The sequence below is a fragment of the Myotis nattereri genome, assembly GCF_964212035.1.
Source record: "Myotis nattereri genome assembly, chromosome: 2".
Classification (NCBI taxonomy): domain Eukaryota; kingdom Metazoa; phylum Chordata; class Mammalia; order Chiroptera; family Vespertilionidae; genus Myotis; species Myotis nattereri.
The window spans coordinates 182306343-182322665 of NC_138076.1; the positions used below are offsets into that span (position 1 = coordinate 182306343).

The 16323-nt window shown below is 37.2% G+C and overlaps 1 protein-coding gene across 1 annotated transcript in view; it reads left to right on the forward strand.

Annotated features, from left to right (window-relative positions):
* SOX5 (SRY-box transcription factor 5) overlaps nucleotides 1-16323 on the forward strand; it is a 966957-nt gene that overhangs the window by 144842 nt on the left and 805792 nt on the right. The window contains exon 2 of the mRNA XM_081083091.1: nucleotides 751-832. The gene's annotated coding sequence lies outside the window, so the exon portion shown is untranslated. The remainder of the gene's footprint in view (nucleotides 1-750; nucleotides 833-16323) is intronic.

The following is a 16323-nucleotide window of genomic DNA, read 5'->3' on the forward strand; positions in this document are numbered from 1 at the left end:
AAGAAGGAAATCTTACATTTTGCAACAGCATCGATGGGCTTGGAGAGTATTACGCTAAGTGAAATAAGCCAGTCAGAGAAAGACAAGTACCATATGATTTCACTTATATGTGGAATCTAATGAAAAAAATATAATAATCAAAATATAAACAGACTAAAAGATACAGAGAACAGACTGACAGCTTTCAGAGGGGAGGGAGGTTGGGGGGCTGTTGTGAACAAGGTGAAGTGATTAAGCAAAAAAAATAAACAACAACAAAAAAACACCCAAAATTCATAGACACAGACAAGAGCATGTTGATTATCAGAGGTAAGGGAGGGGGGGAAGTAGGAGAGGGTAAAGGAGGAAAAGAAGGAATCAATTGTGATGGAAGTAGACTTGACTTGGGGTGGTGAACATACAATGTAATATATAGATGATGTTTTATAGAATTTTACACCAGAAACCTACATAATTTTATTAACCAATGTCACCCCAATAAATTCAATAAAATAAAAAAATTAAGCAAACAAGAAAGACCTATAAAAAAACACACAGATTCTCTGTATTTTCTTTCCTTTTTCTGATGGCTTCTTATATGTCTATGTGAATTTAAGGGTTCTGAAGTACTATGGATGTTCTGTATTCTGTCATGCTTATCCCCATTCACTGATATTTTCCTAAATAACTAAAGTTTAAAAGAGTTGGCCTGGACTCCACTTGCTATGAATCTGCCTCTGAATGACTTAGCTCTTCTTAATTCTCTTCTAGACATTTTAATCAGCCCATGGTATAAAGACAAACTTCAAGAGGATCCTTAGAAGTCTTGGACAAGCCTCCCTGTATGTGGCAGGTATGTCTCTGTTTAGACACTGTGCAAGACATGTAACTTTATTCTTCTGTAAATAAATATAAATTATATTTAGATTCTAGAAAGGATATTTAGATTCTCCCTTTGACCATGTGGCAACATTCTGAGATTGCATCTAAGTTCTAGGTGAGTTTATGAGGTCCCAAGCTTTTGAGGGATGATGCACCTGCTCCTTGGTTGACTGAATGGAGAAAGAAGCACGATTGAAGGAATTGAAATAAAATACTTCAAATATTATACCCAATATGATAAAAATATTGCCTCTTTTGAGTACCTACCTTGTGATTTTAATCTTTATAATGGTCCTGAATCTTTTATATTAAGGGTTTGACATTTGAGGAAATCAGGAGTATTAATTTGCTACAGCTACCATAACAAAGTACCACAGACAGGGTGTCTTAAACAACAGGAATTCATTGTCTCACTGTTCTGCAGAGTAGACGTCAGAAATCAAGGTGTCAGCAGGGTTGGTTCTTTCTGAGGGCTGAGCGAGAAGAATCTGCTCCAGCCCTTATCCTTGGCTTGAGATGGCATTTTCTCCATGTCTTTAAATATATTTTTATTGATTTCAGAGAGGAAGGGAGAAGGAGGGATAGAAACATCAATTATGAGAGAGAATCATTGATGGGCTGCCTCCTGCACATCCTCCTCCCCCCCCCCCCCCCACACACACTAGAGACCTGACTGGGAATTGAACTGTGACCTCCTGGTTCATAGGTTGATGCTCAACCACCGAGTAACACTGGCCGGCTGCTCCATGTCTTTACATTGTCTTTCCTCTATGGGTGTCTGTCTCCATGTCCCAATTTCCTCTTTTTATAAGGACGCCAGTCTTACTGGATTAGGTCCCACACTAATGACCTCTTCTTAGCTAATTATATCTGCAGTAACCCTATTTTCAAAGGTCTATTCTGAGATACCGGATGTTAGGACATCAACATGTGAATTTGGAGAGATCACAATTTAGTATATAACACCAGGGTTCAAAGAGGCTCACTGGCTTTAACTCAGACCACGAAATGCCATTGCAGGAATTCTGCATCATAACCACGTGACTCTAGAGTTTGTGTCCTTTATGCTGTACAACACTTCATCTCAGGCGACTCTTGAATGCAGGTCTGTGCAATAAGGGGAATACTGTCTTTCCTTCAGCAACCAAACCAGGCATGGGTCGATTAAGGAAAAGAACTCCTACTTAGACATAAAGTCATGCCATTGCATAAACTCAGAATAGCTCGTCTTACACAAAGGAGAACAGGAACATGTTTGGGAGGAGATCCAATCTACCACATCATACCATAGGCTAGGCAGTGAATTTATGCCTAAACTAGAGTTATAGATTATGGCAGGATGCAAATAGGTCTGAAACTACTAAAATGGTGTCAACTTGAGTTTGGTGGTGTTATTCCTACGTCTTGTGGTTGGCATGTTTGGTGCTCTTGACTAGTATTCATATCTAAAGAGGCCCTGTGTATGTGATCTGCTCATGTAGGGCATGTATAAACAATGTGTACTAAAATAACATAGTTAAATCATGCAAAAAAGGGGGAAAATCTCTGCTCTGAAGTTCCTGTAGGCATTTACTGGATAATGATAATGATAGCTCTACTAAGAAAGGAGAAAATATGTTCAGCTTCAATGAGGATTGTATTTAGGAGAATTGTCAGATTATTTTGGATATTTTCCTTTTTAAAACAATTTTTTATTGCATCCTAGTGGGAGATAAGAATTATAATAGTGATTCGGAAAAGTGGCTTTGTGCATATAAACATAATTAGAGTTGTAGTAGTCATCACTGTTTTATTCCAGATGGCAAAAAAAAAATTATTATTTTTTTAGTTATTGTCTGAAATATATACCTAAAGAAATAAGTCCCTTATAAGATTTTTCTTGCCAAAATTCTAGTAGATGCTCACTTACCGAGAAATATGTGTACTGTGAAATATTTAAGAAAAATACACTTTAATGAAGCTGCGCTGATGATATTTATTTAGCTAATTGTGTACAGGAATCTAAACATGATTTCACATAGAGTGGACTGTTGGCCATGTAAATAAGCCTCTCACAGGTGTGCAGAGTTTTGAGAATGAGACAGCAGATCTAATGAAAATCAGAGTAAGCCTCTAAGAAATATTTTATTGTAAATTAGATTTCCCATTATAAAATAAATGCAGCCACATAACAAAAATATTTTAAAATAAGGGTAAAAATTGCTAACATTACCAATAAGCAAAAGCAATAAAAGTAACCTTTTGGTATATGTGTTTATCCTCCTTTTTTATTTACTTGTTCGTTTGAGGATTACTGAGCACTTACTCAATGCAGACACTTGGGAAATAAGGAGTACTAGGAAAAGCTTCTTGCCCTGAAGTAACTGTGAAATTACCAGGGGAAACAGTAAAGGAGGCCTTTTAGGAGGCGATAAGTGCCATACTGGGGGATTGTGGGCCAAAGAGCTTACTGCCAGCTCTTGTCAGGTAAGCTAGGATAGAGACATGTGAAGAAATCTGTTAGCCAGAAAAGAGAAGAAAATAATTTTGGTTTGAGAAAAGAACATCTGCTAAAGTATGACAGGATTGAAATAACATCATACAGGAACTGTAAATGATGCATCATGGAGAAGTAGGTGAAGGTGACATCATGGAAGGATTAGTGCCAGTTATCCTATTGGCAAGAAAGTTTTCAAGTAGGGAAAGAATATGTGTAGAATTCTATTTTTGAAAAAAAAATAATCTTTAGCAATATGATTGACTAGATGGCTTAGAAATTACAGCCCTTAGGAACTAATGGTTTGGTAAGGAGCCGTATCTATCTATATATAAAGAAGCTGTAATGAAGGTTAAATAAATGATGCTTGGCTTGCATGGGCATCTAGCAGCATTTTGGTAGGGATTCTAAAATGAATTCTCATGATTATATATTTTTATAAAATTTTCAAAAAGTATGAGTTTTTAAGTTCAATCAGCTGTGAGTACTTTCACTTTCTATATCCCTACTCCTCTGGTATGCTTCTCTTACTGTTGGCATTGTGTCAGATTTTGTATTTGCAAGTTTACCTTTTTCTTTTTACTGTAACAGGGACCCCAAATTGCATAAACGTAGGCCTCACTTTGCAGATCCATCCCCAAGATGACATTGCAGCAATTCAAGAGAAATGGCAGGTTCTTAAACCAAGATAGTAGCTGTAGGGATGAAACAGAAAAAGATATGGAAGACTAACGGGGAGGAATTATTGGCTATACTATTGCGAGGGAAAGGCTAGTTCCAAGATTTCTTATTTCTATAGCTCTGTGAATGGTAGGGCTGCTAACAGGAAAAGAATGGTAGGGGCAGGTCACTATTGTAAATAATAGTTTATTGAACCACTTTACGTGTGTGCATGTTTCATATTTTTGAATTTGCAAAAGTGGATTTACTGTATCACAGTGTATAAGAATTACAATGGATTTTGTTATCTATAACTGAAGTCTTTCTGAGATAGATTATGCCATTAAACACTGCTACAATTAATGTATAAATGAGTTTTCTTGTCTACTCAGACTAGCATTGGGCATTATAATTAGCAAACTAAATTATTGGGTAAAATCAGTATCTCCTTTTCATTTTATTACTCTGAGAGGAGATAAATACGATCCATTATTGTGACCTCTCCATAGGAACCTACTTTCCAGGGGTGGTTTTGTGGTCTTTTCCTGGTAGGGATTTAGGAAGCATTAGAAGTTAGTTGTAAATCTTTTTCATAATTAGTTATGTTATGTACTCCAAATGCATGCATATATACATACAGGGGTGGACAAAAGTAAGTTTACAGTTGTAATACAAATCAAAATACAGTAATTATTAAATAATAATACAAGAATAAACTGTGTTTCATGTATTTAAAACTGTAAACCTACTTTTTCCAACTCCTGTAGATTCTAAAACCTAGAAGTAGGTGGGGCTAAAACAGTGCTGCAGATTAGATAGTTTTAGACCATATATCGGCAATGTTTTTTTCTAATAAGGACCAGATACTAAATATTTTAGGCTTTGTAGGCTAGATGAAATTGAGGCTATTGCATACATACTTTAAAAGGGAAATTTTTTCCCCACAAAATTTGCATTGACATAGTTCAAAATGTAATGATAATAATTGAGTAAATTTTTCATAACAGAAGTCTAATGAGAAAAATTGAATTCTTTTTGGGGGAAGACATTTCCCTTAGTTGTAGTTCAAAGTTGATGTTCTCTATCATCAAATTGTTTGTAAGTGTTAATTCATTAAATCATTCTTATTTCACAGGCAGTGAGCTGGATTTGGATCACAGGCCAAATGGCGCCAACCCCTGTTTAAGACAATGACATTTAAAAGTCATTTTTTTTCATTAGTCTTTGTTAAATGTTTTATTTGATAATAAGTTTCAGTCCTGTTTTATACTTTATTTGAACCCATGGCAACCTACAACTAGTTAAACACTCACCAAAATGCACATGTGTGGGGCGTAGGTGGTTTTATTCTCCACTCCCAATGGTATTTCGGGATATATCTGAGGTAGCAACACTATTACAGTGAACCATTTTGTCTATTTAGGTTAACAGACCAGAGAAGTGAAACAGGAAACTAGACTTGGCAGATCCAAATTTGGTCTGTTGGAGTATGTATTGGAATGACTTTGAGTATTCCTGTTGTTGACTTTGCGTTGGCTATAATTGGTTCTGTTCATTAAAGTCTGTTTCTACAAAGTTTGGGAGGTCTGTGCTTTGGTTATAGCTTTGCTGTTGCTCAGCAACATTCCAAAATGTCTTAATTCTTCCCTAACACTCCCTCACAAACTTCATGTCTTAAAATATATTTTATCACTTTCACATTACATTTACTAATGGTTTTGGTGGCACAGCTACCGAGTTCCTATGGCTTTAAGAAAGAAAAGAAACAAAATGAAAAGATATGAAGATTTAAAAAGCGAATAAATAGGTCACTTCACCCACTTTAGAAATGGGGCCATATATCCCGAAAGTTTCAACTGGAATTTGATTCCTAAATACAAGATGAATTTTTTAAAACTCTTAATGAATGGTTTTGGAAGTCTGTTAAAACTTGGATAAATTCAGCTACTTTCATGAGTATGCTGAATTATAGGTTGGATTTCTTAAGAACTGACATTTGGATGGAAAGTTTATGTTTTATCTTTTTAGACAATATGGTACAAAGAATTGGTATCTATCTAATGCATAATCAAAGATAATTCAAATGAATAAACTCAATATGAAAACCTTATTTTAAAAAATATAAAAAGTTTTTCCTACATTACTGGTGTGTAGAATATTTTGACTTAATATTTTGTTTAATGGATAAATATGTTATACCTATTTATACGACCATAACTATGTGTATTTTTAAAGAGAAAAATGTATTGTTACATTGCAATTTTTTTTCTGAGACTCAGCATAGGAGAAAATTCCATCAAAATAAGTTTGGGGAATTATTTTCTTCTCATTTATTTCCATAGGCTCTTTGGAAAGCAAGATTCCAAATGCATGTTACCATAGTTTTCCTGCCAGTAGCTAAACTAACTCAGCCTGCTCTTCTCAAACATTATCTTGATTTTTTTTTTAGCTGCTGAAATATGTGGCAATTTAAAAATAAAATCTTTAATTCCACATTTTGTTTATACTTTAGATACAGAAGGTCTTTGTTGTTTTAGAAACCAGTACTAACAGCTTTATAATACTAAGAACAAAATTTGCTCCAAACACCATTCTTTTTTATTTTTTACCGAATTCTCCAATTATTGTTAATTACCATTGGGATTCCTGTATCTTAAAATAAATTCTTTTTAATAGATACTTATAATTACAATTATTGACAAATATCTGATATTTGTTATTACAGAAAACAAAAACACTTGTTCAGTTAGAAAAGGAGTAAATTATTTTACCCAAGGCAAAAGTAGCCTGTAGGGCCCTTCTCTCTTATAAATTCTTTCCAGGGTTTGGGTAGACAGTGTGTTCAGTTGATCTCATGTTTTGTAAAATTAGCAAAGTAAACAATTTTAATTGCAATCATTTATGACCAGCACCTCTACTTTAACCTTCCTCCATTCCTTTCCTGTTTTGCAGTGGCTTTGGCGAGGCCATGGGTTTGTTTTGGTGTGTGTGTGGGGGGGTGTGGTCTAATAAAAGAGGAGTCAGACTGAGGATAGAATGATTTTAAATTAAGTGCGATATAGTTATGGTGTTTGCAAACACTCCTAGGTATAGTGAAGCTATTGATGATGTTCCACTTTGCCAAGTCACTGGGGCCTTGTGACACGCAGGTGAGGAGCCAGAGGCCATCGTGCCCTCTGACAGGCAATGACACTTGGCACATGCAGGTGGGGGACAGACATCAGATTTGAGACATACAGAGCCAGAATCTACTCTGTGGAAACCTTTCTTGTTACTAGGATATGATTTGTGTCAGTGCCCAGTCACAATAGACATTCTCTCTTATCAGAGATTAGTGATTGATGCAGTTAATATTATTATTATTGCATCATATATATATAATTTTATTTTTTTCATTGATATTACATAAATAGAATTTCTTAGATACCTGTGCTTTTAGGGCACAAACTTGTAGCAATAATACAGGCAGCAAGCACCACTGTGTGTACAATTGCATGTTTTCTGAATTCCAAATATGTGTAGTTAAAAATAAATTTTGATTACTATAACAAATTAGATGAAAAATGTATTATCTTTCTATTTTCTCTATAGAAAATGATATTTATAAAGAGACAATTAAAGAGTGCTGTCAACAATGGTAAGAGGGACAGCATTAGAGAGGTGTGGTCAGAGAGCTAATTAATATGAATATATGCTTTCTTCCAGATTTTGTGATGTTTCTGATATTTTTCAGTAGTTTAAAGTAGTAATTTATTGGGGTATTTTTCACTTTAAATAAATATTCACTTTTACATTAAATTAAAATTTTAATTTGTATTCATATTCTAACATTGCATAAGCTTTGGGCCCCCACAAAACCTGGACCCACAGAATAAATACTTACTAAATATTTAGATACCATGAAGGTAAGGGTCACTTTTAGCCTAGCATAGAGCCTAGTATAGAACTGTTATTCATTATGTGTTTGGAACAGAATGCATTTCCATAATAATAATTAGTTATTTTTTTTCAAATGTTGACCAATACTTTATATGGACATTAATAATACTTATAAGTTGTAACTAAGAAGAATTTCTACCTTCTCAGGGCCTTGAGGTGATTAAACTATTCTACAAAGCATTTTCTTATGTGTGAAATACTTAAAAGTCCTTCATTTAACCAGGGATTTGATATATGGAAATAGTATTTATTTGACCATTTACCTAAACTACCTTTTCTGCTTTAACTTGTCAAAGGAAAAAAATGAAAAGGAAGGAAGGATGAAGGGAGGCATGGGAGGAAAGAAGGAAGGGAAGAGAAAGTCTCATAAGTCGGAAGACTTTCTGATCAGAATCCTATATAATAAAAGGCTAATATGCAAATCGACCAAATAGGGGAATGACCGGTCACTATGATGCTCACTGACCACCAGGGGGCAGACACTCAACACAGGAGCTGCCCCTTGGTGGTCAGTGCCCTCCCACAGGGGGAGCGCTGCTTAGCCAGAAGCCGGGTTCGTGGCTGGCAAGCATAGCGGCAGTGGTGGGAGCCTCTCCCGCATCAGTTGGACATTCCCCAAGGGCTCCCGGACTATGAGAGGGCGCAGGCCGGGCTGAGGGACCTTCCCCCGTGAGTGCACAGATTTCGTGCACTGGGCCTCTAGTGGATTATAATGTTGTAATGGTAGGATAGTCTCTGAACAGGTGGGTCACATTCTGAAATGTGTCCAGGACACAGTTAGTAGTGCTCCTAGGATAGTAACAAAGTATTATTAAGGTTGTCCATACATAAATCCTTGCAAATAGTAATTTTCAAACAAAAATATAGGTAACTAGTATGTTTGTCTTGGTTATGTTTACATGTGTTTTAAATAACTCATTGTCACAGGGCAATACTTATGGTGTTTCAAGGAATTAAGCCCAACATCTTTGGTCAACACATTTTGCATTTTAACTAACACTCTGTCCTAAGCATCTCTGTGCTCACCTATCTTCCACTGGTACCTGGATATTTAGACATACTCTTCCCAAGTACAGACAACCACCTTTTAAAGCATCCATTTGGGGTGCAATTGGACAGGAGATCCCAAAGATGCATCCAGGGATGACTGTTCCTACATCATTCACCTGATTACTGCTAGGTGTGTCGATGGAGGACTTAAAAAGTGTTAGCTGGCTGGGCCGGTGTGGCTCAGTGGTTGAGTGCCAACCTCTGAACCAGGAGGCCATGGTTTGATTCTCTGTCAGGGCACATGCCCGGGTTGCAAGCTCTATCCCCAGTGGGGGTCATGCAGGAGGCAGCCAATCAATGATTCTCTCTCATCATTGATGTTTCTAGCTCTCTCTTTCGCTCCCTTCCCTCTAAAATCAATTAATACATATATTTTAAAGTGTTAGGTGGATGAGGCCTGGCCTGACTGAGGGGGCTGCTGCCATGCCGGCATCTACAGGGTTAACCAGTCTTGCCAGCATGAACAATGGAAACAGGGCAGCTCTAAATGAAATGAGCTGAATATTTCATTCGGCCACTCAGCTGCCTGCTCCAGTTGCCTCCTTTACTAAAATAAGAGCTTAATCTAAAGTGACAACAACATCAGTTTCTGTGTGCTACAGTCACACTGAACATGATTTCCTTAACATAAACACTATTTACATGGCCCGCCTGGATATAGCAGGGAATCAGGAGCATGCCCTGCTAAGACACAGGGTACAATGAAGGACGAGGAGCAGGCAGCTAAGAATTAACATCAGCAAATGAAAGCCTGACCCTCAGAGGGCATGTTCCTGATACATTTAAAAATGAGAGAGCATTGCACCAGTAACCTTCGCCTTTGTAAAGACTGTGCCATTTAAAATAAAATAGCACCTTTTCAGTTTAGACACTTAACCACATGCATTATGTCTGACCCATTTTCTAACTTACGTGACACTGGAGGATGGATCCCTCGCTGCAATTATTAGAATCTTTCAAACAATTGCAACCAATAGACTCCTTCTCATAGCAGCCTGCACTTCCTTGAGATAAAGAGGGCATTTCCTTCATTGAGGGCAGGCCAGACAGAGACGTCAGGGGAATGGGAGAGAAGATGTGACCCTTGAACTGATGGCTTTGATGTCAGTGCTCGTGGCACCCAGGAAAACCCTGTTGGGAAGTGGTTTTCAGCTTGAGAGTTCTGGAAGATTGGAAGCAGAAGTGTGGCAAGGCCCCAGCCCATCGGAGCACAAAATAACCTAAGTTACTTATTTCTGGGAACCCCAGAATAGATAACGAGGGAGATAGCAATCCTGAATATGCATGATTGATGGTTTATTTCCGCAAGGAGGCTGTGATGGTATTATTTTCACTCTGCATGTCACATTCTGGGAACTTTAAGGGTCACAAAATCTAGAAATATTTATTAGAATTATTGACATTTAATGGGATTTATTGGTCTTTTTCTCCACCACCAGCTTCATAGATAAGAAAAATAAGGCACAGAGAACTTGTTCATACATCTGAAATCGCACAGCACATCAGAGAGCAATAGGAAAAGAATTTTGTGAGGTTATTTTCCTCAACTATTTCTACTTCCTTCAAATCACCATTAACACTTTAGTTTCTCTTTTTTAATATATTTTAATTGATTTCAGAGAGGAAGAGATGGAGAGAGAGATAGAAACATCAATGATGAGAGAGAATCATGGATTTGTTGCCTCTTGCATGCCCCTTAATGGGGATCGAGCCCGCAACCCAGGCATGTGCCCTTGACCAGAATCAAACCTGGGACCCAACATTCTATCCACTGAGCCAAACTGGCTAGGGCAACACCTTCATTTCTAAGATGGCTTTTTCTTTTTTTAAATATATTTCTTTATTGATTTCAGAGAGGAAGGGAGAAGGAGAGACAGATAGAAACATCAATGATGAGAGAGAATCATTGATTGGCTGCCTCCTGCACGCCCCCCACTGGGGATCGAGCCCGCAACCCAGGCATGTGCCCCTGGCCGGAATCAAACCCGGGACCCCTCAGTCCCAGGCTGACGCTCCATCCACTGAGCCAAGCTGGCCAGGGCTAAGATGGCTCTTTTTAAAAAATTCCTCTTGATTGAGATTTCTAGATGCTCGATACCAGACACCGATTTGAGACTTCTAGGCTCTAATGATCTGAGGCTGCTGGCCAAATGGTAGCTCTTTTTAAAATTTAGTTCTGTGTTATCTGTTCCCATCCTCCAGACTCCGTGCCTGGGTGAGTGCTCCTGCAGTCCTCACCCCTGTGTTGGTAGATTTTAGATAAGGCTCTTGTTCACTGAAGACGAAAGGGACTAATCTTTTAAAATTACTTTCTTCTTTTAAGAAAGGCATAGTGAGTGACAGGAAAATTAATGAGAGAATCATCAATATCTAGCTGGCCTTAATAGAATACCCATTAATCAACAGGCATTTACTTAGACTCTATAAGACTGCCAAGCACTATGTTAGGGGAGGGAAAATGACCTCTGACCTCTTGAAGCTCACCATCTCTTGAAAAGGTTTATCATAATCTGCAAAATAAGCTTAGACTTCTTCAGAAAGCCACTAAGAATATTATGAAAAAATTAAAATACTCTTTTTGTTGTTTGAAATAATGCCCTTCTACTCTGTTTTCATCTTCATTTTTAACTTAAGGGAAATATCAACAATAGAACACCCTTGTGTTCGCCACTTATAAAGCATTGATCAGCTCTTTCAGGTACTATTCTAGACATGCCCCCCAAAGAATTACACAATATAAGCAATTGTACAAGGATTAATTGAACAACTTGGTGAGTGCCTTAAGAAGACAGGTACTGAATGCTTGAGAGCAGAGGAGGGGTGGGAATAACCACACTTGCTCTGTGAGACCTCTTCAAATGACAAGGACCTTGACATCTACCCCCAGTAGTAGCCAGCTCTTCAACTTGATCTGGACAGTCAACAAATGTCAGCCTGGACTGGGAAAGCCAGTGGAATAGGGACCCTGCCAATTAGTGTTGGGGGCCAGCCTCTGCACAGATGATTAAAACAGTAGAATTTGCTGAAGACACAAGGGAAGCTGATCTGTGCCCGACACGTCTCTGTCTTGTGTCTTGGCTTCACTCAGCTACAATAAGATTCTTGATGACCTTCTCTTTTGATATGTCAGGTGAGCAAAGGCTTGCCTTCTCTTGGGATGCCTCTACTGTGTATTTGCCTCTTAGTATGAAGGGGCATGATTAGCCAGAGAGAAAGGTGCAGGATTTCTCTTGGTGTAAATGAAAGAACACACTGTGAAGAATTTTAGGGCTCTGATGAGAAAATGCCAGAAATAGATTCAGGTAGTCTATTGTGTCTCCCATTTTCTTTCAGTTACTTTTCTACTAATTAATGAACAGTGATCAGGTTCTCAGTTCTGAAATACTATATGTGTCATTAATTAAGCCACACATAGTTTTATGTTTCCCCAAATATAAGATGTTTTAAGACTATTTGCCATTCTTCATGTAGGCTCATATAGACCATTCCTTGTAAAAGTCATCATAAAACCCTTTACTTCCCCCTTTTCTATTTTTCTTTTAAACTTTTAGGGAAATATGTATTTGTTGTATTGTATATTTTGTATTTCGTATTCCCCTATTCTTTGAAGGACAAAATTTATTTCATATTAAAATAGAAGATCATATTGTGTCATATTATTTAACAAATAGAAGAATTTTGCCATTTTAAAATACAATTTCCAAAGAGAATACTAGTTTTCATGAAAAGGACCATGCTTTAAAGCATAATATAAGATTCTATTTCTCACAAGTTTCTGGATTAAGTTAATGTTGTATTTTAAGTTTTACAGCTAATTATGTGCACAAGAATTAACTTTTCACATCTCATCACTCAAACATCTAGTTATTGGGGGAGGTGTAAGGGTGAGTGGTAGATTCAGGAGAGGAAACCCTTAAGCTGTTTATCCTTCAAGCCCTTGCAACCCTTCCCTATAATATTGGCTGTCGTTTTGTTATCTCCCACCCTGATTGGCCTATCATTGTGTCCCATCCGCAAGACCACAACCCAAAAATTCAGCATTGTGATTCTGCAGCAGCTGTTGCTGCAGAAGGTAAATGCCGTGCAGATATTGATGAGCTTGCTAATTTGTTTAGTAGACAGAATTTAGAATGGGGAACAGGATTTGTCTGCTAGCTGTCATCATCCATCAGCCCCAGGCTGCCCCAGGCACTGGGTTTGCTTTTTGCCAGATTCTAATTTCGCTTTTTTTCCCCCTTAGCTTCAATCTACTTTATTCATTTATTATAATTGGGAGAGTGGTGGTTGAGATAGGGAAAAATACCCATGCCTCACACTTGAGATTGAAGGCTCTCATATACTGCTGTTTCTGATATCAGGGGATTCAGACTGGACCTGTTGGTCTGTTGATTGATGTAGTTAGTGAATGAAGTGTTCTCAGGTAGGGGTTCTACAGCACAGTGTGACTGGAAGACTTGCCACAATTGCCCTCAGTCCTATGTGTTTCTCCCTGTCTCCCTGTCTCCACCAAGATCAGAATTTATATTATCAGATTTATTCATTTGGGGTTCATATTCAACTCATTTAAACATCATTTTTGAGCATCCACTTTGTGTTATTTATTACTGTAGATGTGGGAAATATATTGGTGAATAAGACAGAAAAAGCCCCTGCTCTGAAAGTGACTGGATTTTAGGGGTGAAGACAGATAAGAAAATAAATATACCACATTTCAAGAGAGTGATAAATCAGATGAAGGAAATGAAGTAGAGTAAGGGTAGAGTTGGAAGTGCTATTTTAGATAAAGAGGCCAGGGAAAGTTCTCTGAGGAGATGACCCCTGAGACATGAGTGATGACAAGTCATGTGAAAATCTATGGGGACACTTTAGGGAGATGAAATGGTAAAGGCAAAGATCCAGAAGAGACATTGAGTGTGTTAAATTCCAGGAAAAGCCAGAAAGCCAGTGTAGTTAAAGCAGGTGGTGGGGGTGAGAGAGGTGAGAGCATTAGGGAGATGGAATTGGAGAGGAAGGCAGGGTCAGGTCACTGGATTTTATTCTAAGAGTAGTGGGAAGCTGGTTGTTTTTAGAAGAGTGACTTGATCTGATGTACATTGTAAAAAAGCTTACCATGGCTACTGTGTGGAGAGTAGACTGTAGAGGGACAAAAGTGGAAGCAGGGATATCAGTGGGGAAAACATTGCAGTAATTCAGTGAGGAATGATTCTGGCTTGTACTACAGTGACAATAGTAAAATGGCAAGAAGTAGTCAAAATTGCATACAGTATATTATAAATAGCTCTAACTGATGGTTTGGATGTGGACAGATATGGAAAGGAGAACAATCAAGGGTGATATTTAGATGTTTTGACTTCAAGTATTGAATGGCCAAAGTGCCCATCATTAAGTTGTACTTATTGGAGAAGGATATAGGGTAGGGTAAGGTGGTTACTAACTAGACATTGTTTTTGAAGACTCATTGATAAAATTGAAATGGAATATAGAAGAAATGAAATGCCAGAAGACTCAGGATGAATGATTGTTAACCTGAATTTAAAATAGGAGAAAAGTTTATATTTTTAAATGCTGTGTTTTAAGGATTTTAATAAAATTCCAGATTCTACTATTATATACTGTAGATCATTTCTGAACACATAGAAGGAAAATAATATTCACCAGAAGAAGCCAGTATGAGTTCTCTGAGATCCAATCATACAATATTAACATCTTTTTAATTGAGCTACCCTATTATCGGATGTCATCATTTATACAATATAGTTTCACATCATAAAGTTCTGAGAAATTAGGACAGAAATTGATTTGGTGTGCCATATGGTAATATAATCTAATAGTTGAAGAACCATATCTAAACGGTATAGATTAGTATAGGGTTATCAACCTGAAGAGATGCCTGTAGTCAGGTGCCATCCATTCTGTTCCTTGGCTTTTCCTTTTGATTGTTTTTATTAAGAATTTTGATGAAGGTAGAATGAAAGTGAGGAAACTAATACTGACCTTTTCTGGAAAAGGATGCATTTGACACTTTAACCCATTTTATCTCATTTGGTGCTCAGTAAGTCAGTAATACACTCAATGTTGGCCAAAACCTAACAAGATAAAATGTAGTAGTGTTAAAGCAATTCTATATTTAATTTTTAAATAAATCAGTCAAATATAGGTAGGAGATATCTGAATTGATACTCCATTGTCAAGATATTATGGTTGATTTTATGTTTAATGTAAGCCAAAAGTAGGACATAGCTGCTATTTGAGCTGCTAGAACAAGAGATGGTCACCTTTAATGCATTAGTAGAAGAAATATAGTGTCCAGAACCAATGACATAACCACTTGGTAAAATATACACTGGTCAGCTTACATGTCACTTAAAGGTAAAGTAATTTGAAGGACATTGACAACTTAGTGTTTAAAGCTAGTTAATTAGGGGAGTAAATAATGTAGAAACAAATAGTTTGGATAAAGCATTGTTTAGCCTGAAAAGTGAAATGTGGGGATAATTTCAAAACAATCTTCAAAAATATAAAATAGAATTGGCTTTTCAGTCAGTCTGGATCTGGCAAGAAACATATGATGGACTTAAGTGAAATGATATGAGAAGAGTTTATTTCAGGGTATAATTATAAGTATGTTAACAGGATTAAAAATACCAAGACCACATAAGATATCACTTCACACTCAGTAGGATGGCTACAATAAAAAAGATAAGTGTTGTTGAGGATATAAAAAAATTAGAACCCTCGTATATTGCTAATGGGAATGCAAAATGGGAATGCAAAATGGGAAGTTGTTTGGAAACAAGTCTGGCTGTTCCTCAAAAAGGTTAAGCCATGAATTACCATATGACCAGCAATTCCATTTTTGGTTTCATTCAAGAGAAATGAAAATATATGCCCACACAAAAACTTGTGCATGGTGTTCAAAGCAGAATTACTCATAATAACCAAATAGTAGAAACAATCCAAATATCCATCAATTGATGGATGGATAAATAAAATGTGGTATATATACACAATGGAATATAATTTGGCAATGAAAAGAAATGAAGTATCGATATATGCTAACAACATAGATGAGCCTGGAAAAATTATTCAATGACAAAAGCCAATCACAAGAAATCACATATTATGTGATTCCATGTATATGAAATATGCAGATAAATCCTATTTAATAAAAGTGGAATATGCTGTGTCAGACCGATCAGTCGACCATTCAATCGACTGCTCAACCAGCCGCTATGATGCGCACTGACCACCAGGGGGCAGATACTCTGACGGGTAGGTTAGCTTGCTGCTTGGGTCTGGCCAATTGGGACTGGGCAAGAGGGCCGGACACTCCCTAG